The following is a 24,669-nucleotide window of genomic DNA, read 5'->3' as shown; positions in this document are numbered from 1 at the left end:
AATTTTCCTTGATGTAGAAGATGGAAAGAGATAGGATGTCTGCTTTCTTGCTGCAGCCAGAGAGGTGCTAGTACAGCTAAAGTTGTTATTAACTCTTTAAGATTTCTTTCTCCTTTCTCCCCCAGTGAAATATTTTGCAATTGTGTAGACAGAACCTTGTCTCCAGAAACTGCTACCCATAGTTCTTAAAATACCTTCCCCTGTAGAGACTCGGGATACTGGATTGTAGCTACCTTTTCTCCAAATGTCTGGAAATTAGACATTCTAAAGTCTTCAACACGTGTCTCTCTGCTGTTCTCTTTCTGGGCTACTCTGAAGTCTAAGATGACATGTTCACTTTCTTCTAAGATCCTGTCTCTTCTGTCTATGGTTTCTGTCATTTCAGGTTCCCAGTAACTTCTTCCTGGTGGATCAGAATTAATCCTGAAAAGACTGTTGCCTTTGTTACCTCCTAAACCTTCTGGGGATGAAAGTGTGATCAAGGTGAGTTGAGAGGCTTTGAAATTCTTTGTTTCTAAGACAGTGATGCTCATGTGTGTTTGAATCAGTGTTAATGCATCTTGATTCTCTGCTGGGTTTGTGATCTGTATCAGGAAAGCATCATTCTGTTTTGACACCTCAAAATAGGAGGAAGAGAATGGCATCTGGGGTCCCAGGATATTTTCTGTAATCTGAAACCTGGTACATGGAACCATTTAGCACTGCTGTGGTCCTGAAAGGCAAGTGGCAGAGAAGCAAGAATGAGGGTAGTCCTACCATTTCATAGGGGGAAGGAAATCCGGCTTAGAGAGAGAGACAGCTAGTCCCCAGCAAGTCAGAGAAACAACACAATCGCATCTGCTGTGATGCTCCACGGTCACCAACACCCCTTGAGTCCCTGTTGGGCCTAGATGAGTCCTGCTTGCAGGAGGAAGTCCAGACTCCACCACCAGCTCCTACTATCTCATCAGCAGGCATCTCTACCCCGTTTCCTGATCCTCCATTTTAGGCAGAAAGGAGTTCTTACTCTTTCCTGTTCACCTCCTGTTTCTGGACCTTTGCATGTACTGTCCTCTGTCCCGGCGCCTTTCCTCTTCCTCTCATCTTCTAGGTCATAGCGGTCTTGGAGGCCCAGCAGGATCCCTTACCAAACTTTCAAACAAACCACAGTGAGGTTTGTTCCTCGGCAAGGCCCTTTCTAACCACTCAGGTCTCTCCTTCCTCTGACCTGGAAGCTTGTGTCGCCTGGACTCTTCGTTGGCACACATTGTCTTATTATATCTAATACTGAAACTTGGCATTTCATAAATTGCTTTGTCTCCAGCAGGAGATCACAAGGGCAGGAGTTGTCTTAGGAATCTTTGTGTGCCTGTAACATTTAGCATGGTGCTAGAACGTGGAGATTGCTCAGTGTATCATGTGGGCAGTCAGGAAGTAAGAAGGGAAGAAGGAGGGAAGGAGGGAAGGAGAGAAGAGAGAAGGAAGGAAGGACGGAAGGAGGGAAGGAGGGAAAGGAAGGCGAGAAGAAAGGAAGGGAAGAAGGAGGGAAGGAGGGAAGGAGAGAAGGAGGGAAGAAGAGAAGGGAAGGAGGGAAGAAGAGGAGGAGGGAAGGAGAGAAGGGAAGGAGGGAAGAAGAGGAGGAGGGAAGGAGGGAAGAAGAGGAAGAGGGAAGGAAGAAAGAAGAGAGAAGGAAGGAGGGAAGGAAGAAAAAGGGGAGGAAGAACAGAAGGTGGGAAGGAAGGAGAGAAGAAACACGGCTCAATGCCAAAACCCTTCATGCTGTTGGGACAGAGAAAAGTGCAGTCTCTAGGAAGGGAAGTGAGTGGGGAATTGGGGTTGGGTGACCTCCTGGGTGGGCAGCCAGGAGGGAAGTTAGCGCTGGGTGACGTGGAACCTGGGAAGGACCAGTTCCACTCTGGCAGCCATGTCATCTGAGTATGTGTGTGGAGGTGATGAGGGGAGTGCAGGAGACAGGGGACACACTTCCCCAGTCATGCCTCTATTGTATTTCTACCAGTGGTGGTGAGTAAAGCTGGGCTGGGGGAGGTGAGTGTTGATGTCTTTGGTGACAGGAGATAAATGAATTCATCCTAAACTGTGGCTCATTTTCCAGTACTAGGGCAGCTCAACTCTTGACTTTGCTGCCTTGGGGTTTTAATTAAATGTCAAATATAATTCAGGGCTGCAGTGTTGATGGGTGTATGAACATGAAGTCCAACGTCTCATCTTTATGGGTCTCCCTGGTACTTGCCTAATTTGGGGGGTTAATTGGTCACTCTTTATTTGAATGCCCCATGAGAAAACACTTGATTTCCCCTCTCCCCTCATCCTTGGTTTTGAAATAATAGTTGGATGAGAAGAAAAAAAAAGAAAAAAGTGGCTCACGCCTATAATCCCAGCACTTTGGGAGGCTGAGACAGGTGGATCACCTGAGGTCAGGGCTTTGAGACCAGCCTGGCCAACATGGTGAAACCCCTAAATTTTGTAAGAATACAAAAATTAGGCCAGTCACAGTGACTCACGCCTATAATCCCAGCTCTTTGGGAGGCTGAGGTGGGCGGATCACGAGGTCAGGAGATCGAGACCATCCTGACTAACACTGTGAAACCCCGTTTCTACTAAAAAAATACAAAAAAGTTAGCTGGGTGTGGTGGCGGGTGTCTATAGTGTCAGCTACTTGGGAGGCTGAGGCAGGAGAATGACGTGAACCCGGGACGCGGAGCTTGCAGTGAGCTGAGACTGTGCCACTGCACTCCAGCCTGGGCAACAGAGCAAGGCTCCGTCTCAAAAAAAAAAAAAATAAAAAAAATAAAAATTAAAAAAATTAGCCGGGCATGATGGTGGGCATGTGTAATCCCAGCTACTTGGGAGGTTCAGGCAGGAGAGTGGCTTGAACTTGGGAGGCAGAGGTTGCAGTGAGCCTAGATCATACCATTGCACTCCAGCCTGGGCAACAAGAGCAAAACTCCGTCTCACAATAAAGTGAAACAAAACAAAAATACCCCTTAAACTTGCATGTATGTTATATATAGAGAAAGAGCCAGATTGGGACCTAGGTCATTTGGGACCTACAGAAATATGGACATTTGATCTGCAATTTTTCTTCCCAAATCAGGCTGGGAGTGGTATAGCTATTGACCCATTTTCTCTGCTCAGTTCTTGGGATCTGATCAAATGTCCCTCTGCTCAGTGCTTGGGCCTTGATCAAGCATCCCACCAGCTTTCCCCTGCCAATTTTGTGAAAGTGTGAAGAGGATAGAAGCCAGGACAGGCCTCCTTGTTGTTGGAGGGAGTCAGCTACAGGCTAAGTTCTCTCATTGTGCAGTGAGGACTCTGACGCCCAGGGAGGGAAAGGATCCAGCTGACATCATAGCTGAGAACATGGCTGCAACCTTTCTGAATAGTGATTGATTGAAGTAGCGTGGGTCTCACGGAAATAATTAGGGTAACATCATGTCAATTCAATTCAACAAGTATTAAATGGTGACTGTATTAGAGGCTGTTAGACACCACAAAATTGTGCTGACATCATCTATGACTGTAAGGGGGTCAGGGTCCTTCCTTTATGTGATGGTTACAATTATTTCCCCAAACCCAAATATGATGACCATCTGACGTCATTGTTTGAAGCTTTGTGAACCTCTGCTTTGAATTTTGCATGACAAAGTGAATGTTTTCTATTCTTCTCCTAGCCCTCCTGGGTGGCCTCTTTCCCTCCACTGTGTAATGCACAGTCTATTCTCCAGACAAACCGAACCTCTTCTAGGTCCCAGGCATGGCTGATTGCACATGGCTGATTGCACCTGACCTCTCTCACTTGGGTTGGTTCATATTGCCTTGGGTTGTGAGTAGAGGATACTGGAGTAAGTGGGCTTAAACATATAGGACTTTATATGTCTCATGTGATAAGAAGGCCAAACACTGGCTGTTCAGAAATGCCACCATAATTCCAAATTCCCTCTCCCTTTCCACTCTACTGTCTTTAGCTTGTTGGCTTTTTGTCCTCGTGCTCAGTACCCGATGGTCACAAGATGGCTATAGAGACTTTAGGCATCACATTTGCATTCAAGACAGGAGGAAAGGAAAGGACAGCAGCAAATTCGTCTGCTCTTTAGCTTAGGAAAGCAAATGCTGTCCCAGAATCCTCCCTGGCAGACCCTCTTATTACCTTAAAAAACAGAGATCTGGGGTGTTGCTGTGTTGGCTAGGCTGGTCTCAAACTCCTGGCCTCAAGTGATCTTCCTGCCTTGGCCTCCCCAAGTGCTGAGATGAGATCACAGGTGTGAGCCATTTCACCTGACCCTCTCTTACTACCTTTATTGGCAAGGGCCAGTCGACCTGCCCACTGCCAAGTGCAAGAGAGGCTGGAAAACCAAGACTCTGGCAAATGGGCATAACGATTTTGCAACGGCCTCAGACCAGTCCTGGAGAGGCACCTGGGCCTGAGCACAGTGCACCCTAAGTATAACTGGGTCAGCTAGGAAGAAAGGGACAGTGAAGGTGATGGGCAGGCAAGCAAAGGGACAATGAAGGTGATGCGCAGGCAAGCAGTCCCCATTGCGTCTCTTCTTTCTCTTCTCAGAGTTAACTCCTACCTGGTCTTCAGGATTCAGCCCAGATTTGATCACAGCTAGGAAGTCTTTTTGGATCTTTGGGAGACCCAGCTGCTACCTCCTCTGTGCCTGGACACTTTGTGGCTTCCTAAATTGTAGCATTTTCTCCTTTGCTGATGTTTATTTGTGTATCTGCCTCTGTCTTCTGCCCGGTAAGTTCACCTGTATGGAAGCTGGGGCTGTCAGTTTCCTGCTCATTTCCCTCAGACCTTACCCTTACTGAGAAGTTTGCTCTGGGAACTTCACCTGCCACTGTTTGCATCTCTTTGCACGAGGGATTTTTCTGGAAGGTTACTCCACTCCCCCGAGTGAGTGGAGCAGGCTGGAAGGGCTGGGGCACTAACACCCCTCAGGAACAGCTTGAATCAATGCTGATGGGGAGCGGGTTGAGAGAGACCTCAGCTTCCTCAATCCTTTTTTTTTTTTTTTTTGAGACGGAGTCTCGCTCTGTCGCCCAGGCTGGAGTGCAGTGGCCGGATCTCAGCTCACTGCAAGCTCCGCCTCCCGGGTTTACGCCATTCTCCTGCCTCAGCCTCCCGAGTAGCTGGGACTACAGGCACCAGCCACCTCGCCCGGCTAGCTTTTTGTATTTTTTTAGTAGAGACGGGGTTTCACCGTGTTAGCCAGGATGGTCTCGAACTCCTTACCTCGTGATCCGCCCGTCTCGGCCTCCCAAAGTGCTGGGATTACAGGCTTGAGCCACCGCGCCCGGCCCAGCTTCCTCAATCCTAAAGTGGGGATAATTTTGAGGTGCGCTTTACACTGTTTTCCAGAGCTTCTCCATGGGATTGGGCTTCAGACATCCAGTGAGGTAACAGGCTTAATAAAATGCATCTTCTGGATCACTTTCCTTCATCCTGCTGGTGTTCTCTGCACTTCCCAGGTTAACCAGGGACACTGTGATCCTCAGCTCAGGATTGCTCCTGGGACCATCCGAATTGGGACAGTATCTCAGTCACTTCTGTATTCCCAGATATTAGCATAGTGCTTGCTTTACAGCAGACCACCGGAAGTTCTGTGGAATGAATACCTGAGGAGCTGGGGAGGCAAGACTCTATGTTTGTTACATACATAGAGTTTTGAGACAAAACACCTCGGGCAGGGTTACTGTAGAGACATTTGGCTGGGCCCAGAGGCTCACACCTGTTCTCCCAGCACTTTGGGAGGCTGGGGAGGCAGCAAGACCAGCCTGGGCAACAAAGTGAGACCCCATCTCTACAAAAAGATAAAAAAATTAGCCAGATGTGGTGGTGCATTTCTGTGGTCCTCCCCCCAGCTACTTGGGAGGCTGAGATGTGCGGATCACTTGAGTCCAGGAGGTTGAGGCTGAACTGAGCTGTGATTGTGCCACTGCACTGCAGCTCCCCTCCCCCCACTTTTTTTTTGAGACAGGGTCTTGCTCTGCTGCCCAGGCTGTAGTGCAGTAGTGCAATCTCGACTAACTGCAACCTCCGCCTCCTGGGTTCAAGCAATTCTCTTGCCTCAGCCTCCCAAGTAGCTGGGACTATAGGCACCCGCCACCATGGTCGTCTGAGTTTTGTATTTTTAGTAGAGATAGGGTTTCACCAAGTTGGCCAGACTTGTCTCAATCTCCTGACCTCAGGTGATCTGCCTACCTCGGCCTCCCAAAGTGCTGGGATTACAGGCATGAGCCACCACACCTAGCCTTTTTGTTGTTTGTTTGTTTTTGAGACAGAGCGACACCCTGTCCAGAGAGAGAGAGAGAGAGAGAGAGAGAGAGAGAGAGAAAGAAAGATAGATGAGGAGGAGGAGCAAGGGAGGGAAGATAGGAAGGAAGGAAGGAAGGGAGGAAGGGAGGGAGGGAGGGAGGGAGGGAGGAAGGAAGGAAGGAAGGAAGGGGAGAAAGAAAGGGAGATGTTTATTGCTTCTCTATATTCCCCATCCTCTTTGCAGTTAGGTGGGGGCTATGAGGCCAGGCCTGGCCAGTAGCTGGGGGTAAAAGGGACACAGGTCACCATGGGCAGTCCCTGGCTCTCTCTTTCCCTGCCACAGTTATCCATGCATTGATCCAGCAGGCAGGGTGACATGGTGCAAGCAGCCTAGATTTCTGAGCTACTACCTAGGGGACAGCTACCCTGGAGAGCTGCCAGACCTAGAGTGGACTTGCATAAGTGAGAAATCAACCATGTTAAGCTGTGGAAACATTTTTTTTTTTTTTTGAGATGGGAGTCTCCCTATGTTGCCCAGGCTGGGCTTGAACTCGAGATCCTCCCACCTCACCCTCCTGAGTGGGTAGGACTACAGGAGTGTGCTACCATGCATGGCTGTTTTTGATTTCTTTCCTTCCTTCCTTTCTTCCTTCCTTCCTTCCTTCCTTCCTTCCTTCCTTCCTTCCTTTCTTTTTTTTTTAAATTTGAGATGGAGTCTTACTCTGTTGCCCAGGCTGGAGTGCAATGGCACGGTCTCGGCTCACTGCAAGCTCTGCCTCCTGGGTTTATGCCATTCTCCTGCCTCAGCCTCCCAAGTGGCTGGGACGACAGGTGCCTGCCACCACGCCTGGCTGATTTTTTGTATTTTTAGTAGAGACGAGGTTTCACCATAGCCAGGATGGTCTTGATCCTCTGACTTTGTGATCCGCACGCCTTGGCCTCCCAAAGTGCTGGGATTATAGGTGTGAGCCACTGCGCCGAGCCTTTTTTTTTTTTTTTTTTTTTTCTGAGACGGAGTTTTGCTCTGTCGCCAGGCTGGAGTGCAGTGGTGTGATCTTGGCTCACTGCAACCTCTGCCTCCCAGGTTCAAGCGATTCTCCTGCCTCAGTCTCCTGAGTAGCTGGGACTACAGGCACCCGCCACCATGCCCAGCTAATTTTTAGTAGAGATGGGGTTTTAGCAGAGATGGGGTTTCACCATGTTGGCCAGGATGGTCTCGCTCTCTTGACCTCGTGATCCACCTGCCTTGGCCACCCAAAGTGCTAGGATTACAGGCGTCAGCCACTGTGCCTGGCCTTGATTTCTTTTGTTACCACAGAGTAATCTAGCCTAACTGGTGCTACCCATTCATTGACACTTATTTTTGAGCTCCAGGTGCCGGGGGAGAGGTAAGTAGAGAAACCTAGTTCCTGTCCTCATATGCTTTCCTCTCCCTGGTCAGAGTGGCTCCAGCCTGGCTGACCCCCTCACTCTCCTCTGTTCTCCCCCACTTCACTCCTGGTGTCTTTGGAGAAGTTAGGCAGATTTTAGGTGCTTGGTACTATTTAGGATGGAAGGCATTCATATCCAACGTTTTTCAATAGGTGTTGACTGCAACAAGCAGTAAGGAACGTTTTTTACATCACATCAGTATGCAACACATATATATGTTCATATGCATGCTGTGATCAATTTTTATCACAGACGATATCTCCTGATATTTTGTATTCTATTTTGTTAAAGAATGCTCATTGCAACGCACTGAATTGATGTCTGTGACCTGCTAATGATACACCACCTGCAGTTCAAAAAAGCCTTCCAGGAGCTGGAAAATGGAGGTAAACACTGTGGCCTGGGGGTGATCTAGGAGGGCTTCCAGGAGGAAAAGATGCTTGACCAGCCTTGTAGAGGATGGGTAGGGGCTGGATTGGTAAAAGTAAGTCATTCTAGGACAGAAGATTCTAGGAGGAATGGTGGCCAGACTATCTGTAGGGGAATAGGTATCTGGGGAGTAATGAGAAACAGGGAAGCAGGCAGAGGTGATGTTCAAAGTAGCTAGCACCTTGAACAGCGTGGGCTCTGATCAGTCAGAACACGCACCCACGGTGAACTCTCCCCACCTCGCCCCACTCCGGCAATGGTGCTAGTGTGAGGCTAACCCTCATGCTGGAAACGGGCTAGGCAAGGAGAGGGGTTAGAACCTGAACAGCGGTGGAGGAGGGCTGGGTACCAGAAGTTCTGCAAAACGGCAAAACAGTTCTGCAGTATGCTTTCTAAAAAAGAGCAGTCGATCCTCTTTGCGTGCTCTTCCAAACTCCTCAAGGTTGTGAACCTCTTATCCCTGGGTGAGGGTCATGTCGGGCTGAAGCCTGGCAGAGACGCAGGATTCCACCAACGGCAGGGGCGGGTCACACGTAGGACCCGCTGTGAGTGCCGGGGCACAGACACGCAGATCGCCTGCCAAGTTACCTGTGCTCCATGTTGCTGGACTGGATGCTGAGAGAGGCATCCGGACCTGGCTGTAGGTCCAGCCCCACAAACGTCCTTTAGCTTGAGTTTCAGTATCTAATAAAGGAAGTACAGCAAGATCTATTCTGTAGACTTCAGAATTACATGGTGAGCTTATGATGAGGAGCAGTGAGAAATTGCCTTGAAACGGAAAGTGTTTTACAAGCAGAAGCACTGCCTCGGGGTGGTATAGGGAGTACTTTCCTTGCAACTTTCCTGAGAAGGAAAATTTTGTTTAAATAACACAAATGTAATAATAGAACTGTCCAAGGTACATGATTTCAGCAATGAAATTTGTGGAACCTAACTCATGGTTCTCTTAGGTTTATAACAGTGTAAAAATAATACGTTTTTCATCGAGATAGAAATAAAAACAACAATAAAAATCTAACATTTATTGTGTGCTGATTATATGCCAGGAACTATACCAGGTACTTTGCATCTCATTTAATTCTCACAAACATCCTGTGCCCTGCATACTATTATTGTCCTCATTTTGCAAAGAAAAATGATGAGAAAGTTGGTATAACTCAACTGACAATGACACACTAGTTATTTCGTGTTGTGGCGAGAGCTAACGTTATGGTGTCATAGCACACACTGCTTCTCCTTCCTGCCAATGTTTGAGTCCTGTGTCCACAAAGCCAAGGCGTTATAGGATGGGTCAGCCCTCTAACCTGTTCCTGAGCTGTGTAGGACTGGATCTTCCCCACAAAGCCACTTTCTTCCCCCTTGCTCCCTCCAACCCCGCTCTTCTCTGATTTGTCTCTGCCAAAGCCTCTTACCTTTTCAAGACCTTGGGTAGGAGTGAGGGGTATAGAATTTGGGCTCTGGGAGCACAAGAATCCCATCATTTTCTGTGAGGTCTGATCAGTCCTCCTGTTAATTCAGGAGTGGGGTTGAAGTATGTGGGGGGTGGTGAATGGGGCAGACAGATATCTGGAAACTAAATCAGGAGTTTGGGGTTCTTCTTACTCCCATCAGCCTAGACACAAAAACCCAAGGGAGACCTGTAGGTTTTACTAGGTTCTCCTTGACCTTCTGTCAGTTTCAGTGTCCTCCCAGCTTTCATCTGCCTTTCTACATCCTCCCTGTTGAAGATCAACCTCCAGGCACTGTACTCAGGGCTTTTTTCCTTCTTGGTATAGTGTTTGTTAACAACTGGCCATATGTGGGCCTTACTGTCGGTGAGTTGAATGTAATCCGTGGAAGCCTGTAGCTGGGATATTCCAGCAGGTAGCTTTCTGGGCTTCTTCACTTGGGACACCCTCACACATTCCCAAACCCACTCAGATTCACCTCTCTCTGCCCTTGATGGTTATTTATGAGAAAGAATGGGATAATGGACTTGAATTTCTCGCCTGCCACTTTCTATCTTTGCGACCTTGGGCAAATCACTCCATTACCTCTATCCTGAAATGGGGATAATGATACCTCGAAAAGTTGCTGTGGAAATTAGAAATAATTTATATAAAGCGCTTACCATAGCAGCTGGCTTCAACAAATGGCCCTGGGGTAGTGGAATAAACCTGGTATCAGGAGAATCGAGTCCTCGTTCTGACTCTGAAACTCTCTGGCTCAACTTTAGCACGTTACTTCTTTCTTTGGAGCCTCTGTTTCTTCGTTTGTGGAATTAGCAGACAGGTCTGGATGGTAGTTGAGTCTCTTCCAGTTCTCATTATTGTCTCTGACCCAATCCCCAACCCCCGCAAGGCCTGGATGAAATGTTTTCCTGCTGGGAACCAAGCCAGTAAGACTCAACTTGAAATCCCAAGCACTGGAGTTCGAAGGTGCCTGCTTTTCCCCTGGATCTGGTTGGCTGTCTTTTGTAATGGGGAAAGGTTGGGTCCTTGGCTCTTTCAGGCCTGGTGTGGAGAGGAATGAGGGGCAGGAAGGAAAGAGGGAGGAGGACAGAGTGACCTTGAAGTTAGAGCCCCATCATCAGCCCAGAAATGACAGGTAAAGGAGGAGTTCTGGCATGTTGCTCTTCTCAACTTCAATTACTGTAATTCAGAGAAGACTTGCGTGTAAGCCTTAGAATTCCTCCATGGAAAACTGTGTCTTTGCAGCGTCCGCAGACAAGGACGTTAGCAAACTGGCAGTCATCGCTCCATCAACTCCCCACGCAGGGAGGGCCATCGCTGACAGATGGAGGTGTGTTGGCAGCATGGGTCAGAGCCTGCCTGAGCCCCTCCCGCCTGCCTGGCTCCCCTTTCTCTGCGATCACATGGCTGCTTAGCCACAGTCACAATTACAGAGCTATGAAGACATCTCTTACCTCTGGGTGGAGGGATGGGGTGGTGGAGAGAGGGGAAGGAGCAATTCTAGAGAGGTGAAAAGAAGACAGGATGGGAAGAATCATGGACATTGGCTTTGTATGTCTTTATGCTTGGCGGCACATCCGTGTCAGTGGAGCGTAGTCTCTGGTGGGTGCCTTCCTGTGTGTGCGCGTGTGTGTGCGTGTGCACGTGCGTGTGCATGTGTGTGATTCTCATGGTGAGTGAGGGGGAAGGAACAGCTGGCTTCCACACTTGAGGAAGTGCATCAGGCCCAGAAAGCCTGGATCTTCCCTGATTTTGGAAATGATTATTCAGTAATTTCAATGTTGACTCTTGGTAAAATTCCAAAACTGATGACTGAAACTAATGATTTGTGAGTTATTGGAAGAGAAAGGTGATTGCAGGAAGCCAGCGTGAGTTCACTTAGGACAAAGAGGGTCACTCCAACTTTTTCCTCCTTGTGATCGCTGTTTGATTAGAAAGTCAGTGTAACAGGGCACTTCAGCTTGGCAGGGGCGGTAGAGGGTGGCAGGTCAGAGGTTGCTCCTCTCCTCATCCATGTGCATATGGGACTGAAGTGTCACAGAGTGGCCTTGTGGGCTGTGCCTCTCTTATGTGTCTATTTTTATTCTGAACTTATATAGGGTCAGATAGGTCCCCACAGAGACTAGGGAATGGGACCCCTATCCTCACATGGCTGGAGAGAATGGCTGCAGTGAGGTGAGCAGGCAGGAAAGAACAGCATGTTCCCCGAGAGCACGCTCACCACAAGAGAAAGGGAAGCAGGACCGGGGCCAGGCCCTCAGGACCATCAGCAGGGGCAGCCGGCATGGATACCTGGCTGCTGCCAGAACCCAGGGCCAGTGTAGAACTCTGGGTGGGCCTTGGGAGAAAGCTCTATCTATCTATTTATTCTATTATCTATCTGTATTATCTGTCTACTATCTTCCTATTATCTATGTATATCTATCTATTATTCATCTGTCTGTCATCTATCTATCTATATTTAGACAGGGTCTCACTCTGTCGCCCAGGCTGGAGTGCAGTGACACAATCATGGCTCACTGCACCCTCTACTTCCTGGGCTCTCAAGCCACCCTCTTACCTGAACCTCCTGAGTAGCTAGGACTACAGGTACAGGCCACCATGCCTAGCTAATTAAGAATTTTTTTTTTTTTTGTAGAGATGGGATCTTGCTCTGCTGCCCGGGCTGGTCTTGAACAACTGGTCTCAAGCAATCCTCCTGCCTCGGCCTCCCAAAATGCTGGGATTACCAGCATGAGCCACCACACCCAACCTAAAGCTGCATACTTCTGATTAAAGGTGCAATACTTAGGTCCCAGACAGATGAAATGTCCTTCTTCTCACCTCACAGAGCCATCACGCCCACCCCCCACCGCCCAAATCAAGCAGACATCCATGGCTAGACCACACAGCAGAGTGAGCCTTTCTGAGTTTCTGCTTTCTTTGCAGGTAGCAGCCATATAGCCTCAAAAGGCCTGAGTTTTAGACAAGTGTATACAAACCTAGGTGTTCTTGGGAACAGCTGGGAATTAGACCCTTGGCTAAGCGGGTGGGGACTCAAGTGGGTTGGTCCGTCTGCGAGCAGGCAGTGCAAAATCATTTCTGGCAGCCTCGTGAATAAATGAAAAAAATAAAGTCTGGCTGGTAGCTTACTTGGGTGGATTTAGAGCTGCTGAACAATGGTTTGTAAAGGGCTTGCTGGGATCCCAAATCTCAGTCTTTCTCCTCTAGAAGGGGCACCTGGTATTGTACCAGAACACTCTGTTCTAAACCCTGCTTAATTCGACGATTTCATCTATGACGTGGACGAAGATACAGACAGCAGGATGATTAAATTTCTAGATGACAGAAGGGATAATTGAAGTTCAGAGAGATAGCTGAGGATTTGAAAGCATCCTGAGAAGCTGAAAGGATGCCTGAAACAAACAAGATGAAATTTAACAGGACCAAATATTAAGCCCTATATTTAGGTAATAAAAGTGAATTATGTAGGTACAGTATGGGAGAAGCATGACTTGGGAGAATTTCCAATTAAAATCCTGCGGCCGGGATGCTCTGAGCGCAGGCTGCCTGATGGGGGCAGCAGAGAGCAGGGTGCGGGGGAGGGGGGGTGGCCCGCAGGAGGGGAATGGAGCCAGCAGCTGAGGCCCCGGCAAGGGCAGCCGCGGGTCTGGAGTTGGAACGGGACGATGCGCCTTCAGGCCGGCAGAAGCTAGCAGATGAGGGCCGAGTTGTGGCACACAGGTGCCAGGTATGTGAGTTGTCTGCATCCAAGTGAGACTGAGTTCCCTTTGTCCTGGGCCACCTGTGTCCCAGGACTGCCTGCTCTGGTCAGCTGGGATCTACCCCTTCTCCAAGGTGGTTTCCAATGGCCGCACGCTTCAGTAGGGGCAGAAAATGGAAATGACAAAATGACAGAGAACACAGATGGGTGATAGCCAGGGGTTGGGGGAGTGTAGAATGACGGGATCTATGTGGCGAGGGAAGAGTTGCCAATCTTGATTTCCCAGTGTTGGTGAAGTAATCAAAGGGCACGGAACTATAGACACACATTGTAACCAAGTCAGTTTCCTGGTGTAGCATAGTTATGTAAATTGTAACTGTTCAAGGGAAATGGGCAAGGGTCTGTGAGATTGCTCTGTACTATTTTTACAACTTCCTGTGAGTCCAGAAGTGTTGTTTTAAATTAAAAGAAAACAAGAGCCAAGGTTTTCTCTGCAATGAGAGGGCTGGAGGTTGGGGGCTGGGGGGTGCGGGGGCAGATCTTCATTCACTTGCAGGATAGCTATCTGTTAGGATACCCTGTGGGGAAGGTGGGGGAGGACTTGTATGCAGGAGAAGGCCACGGTCCCTGGCCTTTGAAAAGCCTGTGACAAAGGGCCCAGGACATTAGGAATGTAAAACTTAAGCCAAGGCTGTTCCTCTGACCCGAGTGCCCTAGGTGGGTGGAGGACCCGGGAGGCACCAGAGTCTTGGGTTCCTGCCTACTGAGTTTGGTTACTTGTTGCCAGGGAGAAATGCTTGGGCATTTAATTCTAGGAATGGCACTTAAAAGGCCTCTGATCCAGCCTGGGAAAACCCATCCCAAGTTCTTTAAGAGCTGGTAAAGTCACATGTTAAGATCTTCTGCTTGGGAACTTAGAAGGGGTTAGAGTCCCAGGGGAGACACTCCCTCTCAATCTCAGTCCAGCACTGGCCAATGCAAGGACCCGCTGTGAGGATGCCTCACCGGGAGGCCGATTCCTGCTTCTGTTCCAGGGGAGGCCCGAGGCAGAAAGTACAGAGGGATGCTGCTGGCTGGGCCTCCACAGGGGCCCTCAAGGACTCTGAGGAAGTGGCTGCCCATGCCGGCTATGTCCTGGCCCCTGTCCTCTGCAGGCTGCTTCCCTTCTTGCCTGGGGCCCAGGAGGGGCCAGCCACAGGCCTGCTTTTGAGATTAGTGTGATTTAAAAATGGGTTTTCTGGAGAAGACAGAGTGTCAAGCAATTCTGCGAGGCTGTCAAGAGGCAGCTCCTTCCCCTGATGGGAGGCCAGGTGGTTCCCCAGGTGCTTCCTCTCCCAGAGTTGCTGGGAAACATGACTTCCTTTATACCCATAGGCTGGTGGCCTGGTGGCTGGGGGTTGCTTGGGTGCTGGGGGCTCCTCTGCAGCCCACCAAGTCTGGTTCCCAGGACAGGAGCCTCACTTATGCCTCAGTGCCTACCTCACTTCATTCCAGAGGCCCCTTTCCTAGAAGCCTGCACCAACTCCTTTTTTTCCCATAGAGTCCTTGAGAATTCAGGCTCTGTACCTGACATCCCTACTGTTACCATTGGCTCCACTGAGTGCCTGCAGCCCCCTCCCATGATGGCATATCCCAGCCCCTTGCTGCCATCACAGCCACTGAGAAGGGGTCTCTGAGTGACAGCTCCTTTGGTGCCTCCATTACCCCCAGTGCCAGCCAGGACCTGCCATTTCTCTGCTTCCCTGGGGCCCCGTTCTTTTGTATTCTGAGCATGCCAAGGAGCTGGCACCAAGTGGTCATACATTTTGATCTCTATTGGCAGCAAAAGCCCAGGAAGGACTCTGTCCAGGGGGGGAGGACTTGACGGGATTCTGGGGCTATGGCTCCAGGTCAGTGAGGGGGGTGGGCAGAGGGAGGAGGCTGACCTCCCGCAAGCTGGAGGGGATGCTAAGGGGGGAGTAGAGAAGGATCGCATGTTGTGGGTCACTTCCACCCCCACAGTCCACTGTTGTGGATGGTATCTGGGGGTAAGTTTGGGTTTGGGGCTCCTGTGTTCATCAGAGAAGAAAGCCGGAAGTGACGCGCTGGTGGCTCAGGTGTGGGAGGGGTTGGATCCCATCTGTCATGTGCTTTTGCATTTGGCTTTTTATGGAGCCTGTGAGGCTCACAAGTTCTCCTTGAGCCGAGCTGGTCAGAGACCAAGGCTTGTTTATTCTGCAGCCTATTTCAGATCATGCGTTGGGGGATGATCAAGGAGGGTAAAATATGTGTTCCAGTTCTGCCCAGGACTGTAGGAGAAGCAGCATCTGGTGGCTTAAGGTACTGGATCCCATCAGCTGCTGCAAATTTATGTTGCTGTGTGAGGGTGTGGGTGATGTTGCATTTGCTGTTGCCCTATTTCCCTTCCTGGGCCATGTTCTATAGCTAAAGACCTCTCCCACCCCTGGTGCCATTGGGCTTCCCAAGGAAGTTACTGCAAGGCTGTTTTTCAATGACCCAACAGAGGTTGCAAACTCAAGAGCCATTAGTGGCCAGACAGCAACACAAAAGTGTGGGCAACACAGTACGATGATGCAGGGGCCAGGTAGGGAACTGGGGGGCACAGGCATCAACTGAAATCATTCAGATACAGATTGTTCAAAAACTCTGCCAAAGGAGATACACCTGCAGGGGACATGCATTCCTTCCTCTCCTGCCCTTAGAAGGACTCTCTCGGTCCGGTTACTCAGGGTTCCTCCCACTTCAGCCAGCGACAAACGGGAAAAAGCATGGAGTGCGGGTCTAGGCTCAGCTCATTCACTTACTCCTTGCATGATGTTGGGCTGACACTTGACCTCTCTTGCCTTGCTTTACCCATCTGCTAAATGGGCACACTACTCTTGTTATCCACTCTGAAACATGGCCCCAAGGAGGAAATGAGACAGTGTATTTTTAAAATTCATACCCTGCTTCATTCCACAATGCATTTGAGGCAGCTTCTAAAAATACCCGTGATAAAAAGAGATAGAAATAAATAATATGTGAAATCACTTTGCAATTGTACCGTAAACTCATTTTCCTTATTGTCACTCGTAGCAGTGTGGAAGTGATAATAGATATATTTCCAGACTCATTTTCGATTCAACCTTGGCTTCAGGGCCTTCACTGAAATGCAGCTCGGGTGTGGGAAGATCAGACCCTGAAGTAGGCCATCCACATGGCCCTACGGCCCAAGGGCTGGTTTTGCTGGAGGGGGTTTGGGTGGCTGGGTGGTGGTCAGTACTGAGACTTCAGATCCTCTGGATAGAGACTCCTCCAGCAGCTTTGTTATTATTAATGCCAAATCTCCCTGAGCATACACTTTGTGCCTGGACCTGCGCTGGAGGCTCAGCAGCAGAGAAGAAAATGACCGAGTCCCGTCCTACAGGGGTTCACAAGGAGGGATAACGGAAGTGAAAGGCACGTATTAGGCTTACTCTGACTTGGGAAAATTGACTAATTCCTTTTTATTTCAATTCCTCGTCCATAAGATGGACATCATAACACCTCTTCCTCCATCATAGCAATGCTGGAAGGATAAAATGAGACTGCGCTCTGATAAGAAAAATTGCTATGCAAATGCAAGAAATCACCATCTCTATTCAGTGCTGCTCTAAAGTGATTTCAAAAATAACAGAGCCATTAGGATTTGGGAGCTGACATGACGAGAGGGTTTGCCTTAAATACTCCACCATGGAGTTTTTCAGGGGTCTGTGCAGGACTAGGAACTCAGGCCACAAAGATGAGCCCTTCCCCCAGAGAAAATGGAATGCCTACCAAGTTTGGAGGATGTGTTAAATATTTAATATGTGCCCAGCCCTGAAGTTGGCACTGTGGAGTGAAAAGGTGTTATGAGCTGAACTAGTTCCCCTCAAAATTCATATTTGGAAGCCTTGACACACACTACCTCATGTGAGTGTATTTGTAGGAAGGGTCTTTAAAGAGATGATTACATTAGGCCGGGCGCGGTGGCTCATGCCTGTAATCCCAGCACTTTGGGGGGCCGAGGCGGGCAGATCATGAGGTCAGGAGATCAAGACCATCCTGGCTGACACGTGAAACCCCATCTCTACTAAACAAAATACAAAAAATTAGACGGATGTGGTGGTGGTGCCTGTAGTCCCAGCTACTTGGAAGGCTGAGACAGGCAATGGCGTGAACCTGGGAGGCGGAGCTTGCAGTGAGCCAAGATCGCACCACTGCACTCCAACCTGGGCAACAGAACGAGACTCCGTCTCAAAAAAAAAAAAAAAAGAGATGATTACATTAAAATGAGGTCATTAGGATGGGCCCTAATCCAATCTACATCTGCATAGTAATTTTTCTTATCAGAGCACAGTCTCATTTTATGCTCCTAGCATTGGCATGATGGAGAAAGAGGTGTTATGATGTCCATCTTACAGACAGGGAATTGAAATAAGAAGGAATTAGTCAACTTTCCCAAGTCGGTATGTGGCTTTCACTCCCAGTATCCTTTCTTGTAAGCCCCTGTAGGATGGGATTTGGTCATTTTCTTCTATGTTTTCTCTGGAGTTCTTATAAGAAGAGGAAATTTGGACACATGAAGAGACACGAGGTGTGTGCAAGTGCAGAGGAAAGGCGATGTGAGGACACAGCAAGAAGGTGGCCATCTGCAAGCCAAGGAGAGAGGCCTCAGAGAAGCCTTGATCTCAGAATTCCAACCTCCAGAACTGTGAGAATATATATAAATTTCTGTCATTTAAGTCACCCAGATTACAGTACTTTGTCACGGCAGCTGTCTTGGTTTGTTTTCTGCTGCTATAACAGAATACCACAGACTAGCTAATTTACAAAGAATAGAAGTTTATTTGGCTTGTGGTTCTGGAGGCTGCAATCCAAGAGCATGGTGCTGGCATCTGGTGAGGGCCTTCATGCTGTATCATCCCATGGAGGAAAGTGGAAGGCAGGAGAGGGTGAGAGTGAGCAAGACAGCAAGAGATGGCCGAACTCACTTCTGTAACAAACCCACTCTTGCAATAATGAGCCCACTCTCTCAATAATGACATTTATGTGGGCTCTCAATGATCTCAGTGCTGAATACTACCGTAATGGCAATTACATTTCATTATGAGTTTTGGAGAGCACATTCAACCCATAGCAGCAACCTGAGCAAACCCATACAGATTTGTGCAGAAAAGTATGAGTAACTTGCTCCTTTAATAAATACTTATAAGGGACTATGGGATTATGTTAGGTACAAGAGATACAAGGATGAATGAGGAAGATGTGGTTTCTGTCTTTAGGAAGCTTGAAGTGACCAATAGGAATGTTGTAGCTGCCTTTGAGATAGGAAGATAGGACCAATCCCTGAGAAAATATGATGACATATGATTATGTGTGGATACAAAAAGTTTACATTGAAAACAGATGCCCCTCTATTTACAGTGGAGTTATTTCCCAATAAATCCATTGTGAATTGAAAATATCATAAGTCAAAAATACATTTAGGCCAGGAATGGTGGCTTGCACCTGTAATCCTAGTGCTTTGGGAGGCAGAGGTGGGAGCATCACTTGAACCCAAGGGTTCAAAAGCAGCTTAGGCAACACAGCAAGACCCCATCTCTACAAAAGTTAAAAAAAATTTAGCTAGGTATGGTGGCTTATGCCTGTAGTCCCAGCTACTCAAGAGGCTGAAGCAGGAGGATTTCTTGAGTCCAGGATCCTTGACTGCAGTGAGCTGTGATTGTGCCTCTGCACTCCAGCCTGGGTGACAAGAGCAAGACACTATCTCAAAAAAATACACTTAATATACCTAACCTACCAAAAATCATAGCTTAGCCTAGCCTACCTTAAATGTGCTGAGAACACTTACATTAGCCTACAATTGGGCAAAGTTATCTAACATAAGGCCTATTGTATAAGAAAGTGTTGAATATTTAATGTAATTTATTGAGTACTCTTCTGGAAGTGAAAAACAGAATGGTTGCATGCATATTGGAAGTAGTTTCTACTGAAAATGTATCTCTTTTCCACCATTGTAAAGTTGAAAAATTGAAAGTTGAACCATCAGAAGTTGGAGACCCTCCGTAGCTCTGACGTCAAGTGATAGAAACTCAGAGAAGATAAAAAGAAAAGAAAGCAAAAAGGGGCAGTTTTGTGGAGAAGAGTCTTGAATGATTGGGGCAGATGAAGATCTGGGCTGCCTCGACCCTTTGCAGGGCAGTTATAGGACCAGCAAGAGGTGGTTTACCAGAGGCGCCCATCCCTGGGGACTGAGCTCCAGGTGACTGGCCAAGACAGGCTTCTCCCCGAGGGAACTGCCATCCTCTGGGGCCCAAAGCTTCTGCCTTGCAGCCGCTGGGGTTTGGCCAGCCCTTCTGTGGTTATTTGCTGTTGTTTCTCCAGGCAGATGGGGACAGCTGGCTATTCATCAAGTTAGCAATTAACAAGTAATTCATTAGGTGCCTAATGAACAAATTATTAACCTGGCAAACCGTGTCCAGCCACTGACTGGGGAGAGAAATGGCTATTAATAAGGTCTTGGAGTGGCAGCTGCAGTTTAGTGGTTAAGGCACTGGACAGGACCTCAGGAGATGTGGGCTCTGGAAGCTTGGGCCAAATTGCTTTATGTCTCCCGGCCCCAGTTTGACTGCTCATGTAGTGGGGGTAACCAGACCCTGTTAATGGGCAAATGAAATGTCAGAAACTGTATGAATGCAGAGAATCAGATTGTATAAACTCCAAGGCCCCTTAGTTCTTAGTCTGCATGACTCTACCTCCCCAAGCCATTGTAACATATGGGCCACCGCATAACCCCGTAATTGGTAAGTACTCACTCGCTGCTTCAGCTCTTCCTGGAACTGTGCAGAGGGCTGTGCAGCATAGGGAAAATATGTGTAATATGTCCCCGGCTCTCATGGAGCTTACCATTTGATTGGGGCTACCAGATGTTCATGCCCAGCAAACTAACTAGAGTGTAAAGCAATTTATGATAGGGCCGAGAACTATAGAATTTCACAGAAGAAACAGAATTGTAAACTAGGATGAAGGGGAGGGGCTTACAGGAAGGTAGGAACTTAAAATATGACTTCATTGTGCTTTTTTTTTGATGAGAAAAATATTATGTGCTCATTCCCCCAGATCTCCAAATGGAGGAAACTGGAAAGAAAAAGGTAAAGATAATCTGTAATTTCATCACCCGGAGACAACTGCTGTTGACATTGCCTTGTGCATCTGAGGAGGACTTTGACAGGTGAGGTGGTGGGAGGATATTCTAGGTGGGAGGCATGCTTTGAGTGAAGGCTCTGGATTTGGGGAGAATGTTTGGTGGACACTTCCGGGGATGGATGTGTGGACCAAGCATGCTGGAATAGTGGTCCTGATGCAGAATGGAATCGGAGGCTGGAGCAGGGGAGAAAGGGCTGGAAAGGGCAGTAGGGGCCATTCACCAATGAGGCCAGGGTGAAAGAGGGTCGGGGGAGCTTATGAGCCCAGAAGCCCCAGCCAGCAGGCCAGACACTCTGCTCTTCAATAACACTCATGACACAATGGAACTTATTGATGTTGCTGCCCCACTTAGCAGAAATCCTGTACAAACCTCTGCAGGAAAATCAGGCAAATCTGAGGCTGTGCTCGAGCTGCCAAACAGAGCGTGGGGACAAAGGAAGAGGCAGGGTGGGCCCACTTCTGGTTGTTGTTAGGGGCTGTTTCAGGGGTGCCAGCAGGACTCCTCAGAGTAAGGCATCTGTCCTATTTTGTTCACCACCCAGGAGGTGTGACCTCGCTTCATCCCTAGGGCATATCTAATGCACCAGTTTTTTTTTTTTTTTTTTTTTTTTTTTTTAGCAGAGAAGTTTATAGTTGAAAAAACTCTTTTCTATAAGATAATTAAATAGATAATAGATATTTCTATTATTCCTGTTTTGCAGATGAGGAAATGGAAGTTCAGAGAGGTGAAGGGACTTACTTAAGGTTATGTAACTAGTGACAGAACCAGGCTGAGAATCCAGATCTTGGAACTGCAAATTGTGTGTATGCATGTGTGTGTGTGTGTCTGTGTGTGTATGTATGTATGTAAAATTAGTGACTCCATTTCACTATGGGGAGTAGTATAGGTTTGTGGTAAAGTGGAGACAGGGGACTGACTTCTGCATTCAATTTCCTGCTCTGATATGTTATGAATTAAAAAATATGAAGAATCTTTTACTTGTTCTTTATTATCTTCATATATCAAATGGGACTATTAGTACTATTTATCTTGCTGGGTTGTGAGGCTTAAATAATATAATACAGGTAATGTGGACTTAGCACACAGTAAGTGTTTACTTAATGTTAGCTATGGGCCGTGCACAATGGCTCACTCCTGTAATCCCAGTGCTTTGGGTCACTGGGAATTTGAGACTAGCCAGGGCAACATAGCAAGACCCTGTCTCTAAAAAAATAAAATAAATTAACCAGGTATGGTGGTTTGTGCCTGTAGTCCCAGCTACTTGGGAGGCTGAAGTGGGAGGATCAGTTGCACTTAGGAGTTGGAGATTACAGTGAACTATCATTGTGACACTGTACTCCAGCCTGGGTGACAGAGTGAGATCCTGTCTCTTCAAAAGAAAAAGTTAGCTATGATCATTATTGTGTTAACTCTGTGCTCTTCTGAGTCATAGAAATAACTTGAGTCTTGTTCCTCAGTTCTCTGCCATTGCCAGTCACTTTGTAGTTAGGAAGAATACATTTCCAGTTCTGCAGGGATTGCTTGGCTCTGAGGGGACCAGACTTAGAGTTCCCTAAAGGACTCTGATTAGCCAAACACCCCAGGTCTTTGTTGTCTGTGACAGAGGTCTTGATGCTCACCAGACATTCCATTTCCTCATATCTTCTAGTCCCACTGTTGTTAGACAGGAGCATGTAATTGATTCTGGCCGATGGGCTATGGGTGAAAGTGACAAGTATTCTGGCCAGCTCTCTGCACTTCAGTTGTCTCTCCTCTTGCCTCAATGACTGAAGAGGCCTTGTGTTCTAGGTGTAGCACTTTCAAGATGATAATGCATGAGTCAGCCTGGATCTCTGAGTGACTGTGTGGAGCAGAGAGTCCCCTGCCAAACTACACTGAACATGTTGCATGAGGAATAAATAAACCTTGGTGGTGTTAACCCTCTGAGACTTTGCAGTAGTTTGTTGCTGCAGCAATAAACTTAGCTTAATCTAGCTTAACTAATACAACCCATTTTTGCTGACTGAAGTCTGATATTTTACATGAATGCTTTGCACTATACAACTCTCCACAGCCTATTATAGAGTGGGTTCACACCCATCATCTTTTTTGATATCTAGAACAATTATGTATATGGAAGTACCTCCTGGGAAGAGCTTAGCAAATGTTATTTCCTTATGAAATGATTTCTCTAAAACCTCCATTTCTATGTGTATGCATTATCCAGTCAGTCCTTCTCCCCACTACACCATAATGCTACCACCATAGCTTCCAAACATTATTGCACTTATTCGTTTGTACATCTGCCTCCCGCTACTAGGCTGTACGCTTTTTGATCCTGTCTTATTGAAGACAGAAGGCCAGGCGTGGGGGCTCACACCTGTAATCCCAGCACTTTGGGAAGCCAAGGCGGGAGGATCACTTGAGCCCAGGAGTTCTAGACTATCCTGGGCAACATAAAGAGACCTCATTTCTATAAAAAATTTAAAAATTAGGGGGACATGGTGGTGCACGTCTGCAGTCCCAGCTACTTGGGAAGCTGAGGTGGGAGGAACACTTGAGCCTGGGAGGTCAAGCCTATAGTGACCCGTGATTTAGCCACTGCACTCCAGCCTGGACAACAGAGTGAGACCCTTTCTCAAAAAAAAAAAAAAAAAAAAAAAAAAGAAGAAGAAGAAGACAGAGGCAATGTGTCTATGTCAGTGCCTGGAACATAGTAGGTGCTTTAAGGCTGGTGGAATGAATCACCAATGATGTGAAATAGGCTGGTGGAATGAATCACCAATCATGTGAAATAGGCAGGGCAGGTGTTATTGTCCCTGTTTTACCAAGGCACAGCCAGATTTAGGGACTCTACCAAAGCCAGGCAGCTAGAAAGTGGCAGAAGCAGGATTGAGCCCCATCTCCTGACTAAAGAGCCTCAAGTAACAATCACCAGCTGTTCACTGAGCAGGTGATTTTGAGCATCAGCTGAGACGGGATGTGTGAGGGCAGTTTGTACAGGGTGAGGAGTGAGAAGGGTGAGACATTCTGATTCCTTTTGCATTTCCAATCTGCAGACCGCCAGTCAGGAGTCCCGCGTGGTGGTGTCAGAAACGGAAGGACCTAACTAGAGCAAGGCAGCGTGCTGAGGGGCGGAGGGGATGGAAGTTCCCTGGGGGAGGCCTTGCCTGCCACACCCTTATCTGCAGGACAGAAAGGACGCCTTTCTCATTCTCCAGCACTCGAGTCCCATTCATGCTTCTGGGTCCTATCCGAGGGGCGTGCTGGATGGAGCACTTGGCGTGGGCAGTTTGGCGAGGGCTGCGGGCAGCACCTTGTGAGGGGATGCCGCCTTCCTCAGGGCTGATGAGATGTGGGGCCTTTCTGTAGCAGGGATTTGTTTTAATGAGTTGTCAGATTCCCGCAGGGGCTGATGGTTTTTCGTGGCAGGATAAGTCTCTAAAAACCCACTGCCTTTACCCACTCTGCCTGAAGCACAGTAGGTATCTAATGCCTTGTTCCACAGAATCAAGGGGAAGCAGGAAAGAAGGCTCTCATTTGATCTCAAAAGGGCCAGGCCTGTGAAGGGTGTGGGTGGGGTGGGTGTGGTGAAGAACCTGCTGGGCTCCCTTCCTGCTCTCCCTCTGGCTGCATGAATTTCCTGGGCCCATAACGGTGTCTGTCTCAGGCCCCTTGCTAACAGCAGCAGGGCTGTGTTGGCTGCTGAGCAGATGACATTGCGTGTGGCTGGCTATTGGTTGCATATGTGCAGCCCATTTCAACGCTCTCAGAAGGCTCATTAGCAAGCACAACGTTAGCCCTGCCCTCCTGCCTCCCAGTCCTGCAGCCGCTGTGTTGGGAGGCCTGAGGTGACTCTCATTGAGAAATTAGACTATGGGTCCCATTCATACTCCTGGGTCCGATCCAAGGGGTGCGATGGATGGAGTATCAGGTGTGGGCAGTTTGGCGAGGGCTGTGGGCAGCACCTTGGGATGTCCCCCTTTCTCAGGGCTGGTGGGACGTGGAGGCCCTTCTGTAGCAGGGATTTGTTTTAATCAGTTGTCAGATTCCAGCAGGGGCTGAGTGTTTTTCTTGGCATAATAGGTCTCCTCCACAAATCTCCTTCCCTGTTTTCCTTAGGAAAGTGGGATGGTTTCTCTGTCTTCTGAAAAGTCTTGTGGATGCCCTCACTGGCCTTTTTTTTTTTTTTTGACACCAGGTCTCA

The 24,669-nt window shown here is 48.1% G+C and overlaps 1 protein-coding gene across 2 annotated transcripts in view; it reads left to right on the top strand.

The window, feature by feature from the left end:
- GFRA2 (GDNF family receptor alpha 2) overlaps positions 1-24,669 on the top strand; it is a 169,691-nt gene that overhangs the window by 32,351 nt on the left and 112,671 nt on the right. Inside the window, exons 2-3 of one of the 2 annotated variants that reach the window (XM_033227203.1) lie at positions 386-483; positions 20,396-20,507. The gene's annotated coding sequence lies outside the window, so the exon portion shown is untranslated. The remainder of the gene's footprint in view (positions 1-385; positions 484-20,395; positions 20,508-24,669) is intronic. The other variant, XM_033227212.1, reaches the window with a different exon arrangement.

Source organism: Trachypithecus francoisi, unplaced genomic scaffold, assembly GCF_009764315.1.
Source record: "Trachypithecus francoisi isolate TF-2019V2 unplaced genomic scaffold, Tfra_2.0 Contig01440, whole genome shotgun sequence".
NCBI classification, from domain to species: domain Eukaryota; kingdom Metazoa; phylum Chordata; class Mammalia; order Primates; family Cercopithecidae; genus Trachypithecus; species Trachypithecus francoisi.
The sequence above is the reverse complement of the archived record's forward strand: the minus strand, read 5'-3'. Positions and strand labels throughout refer to the sequence as shown.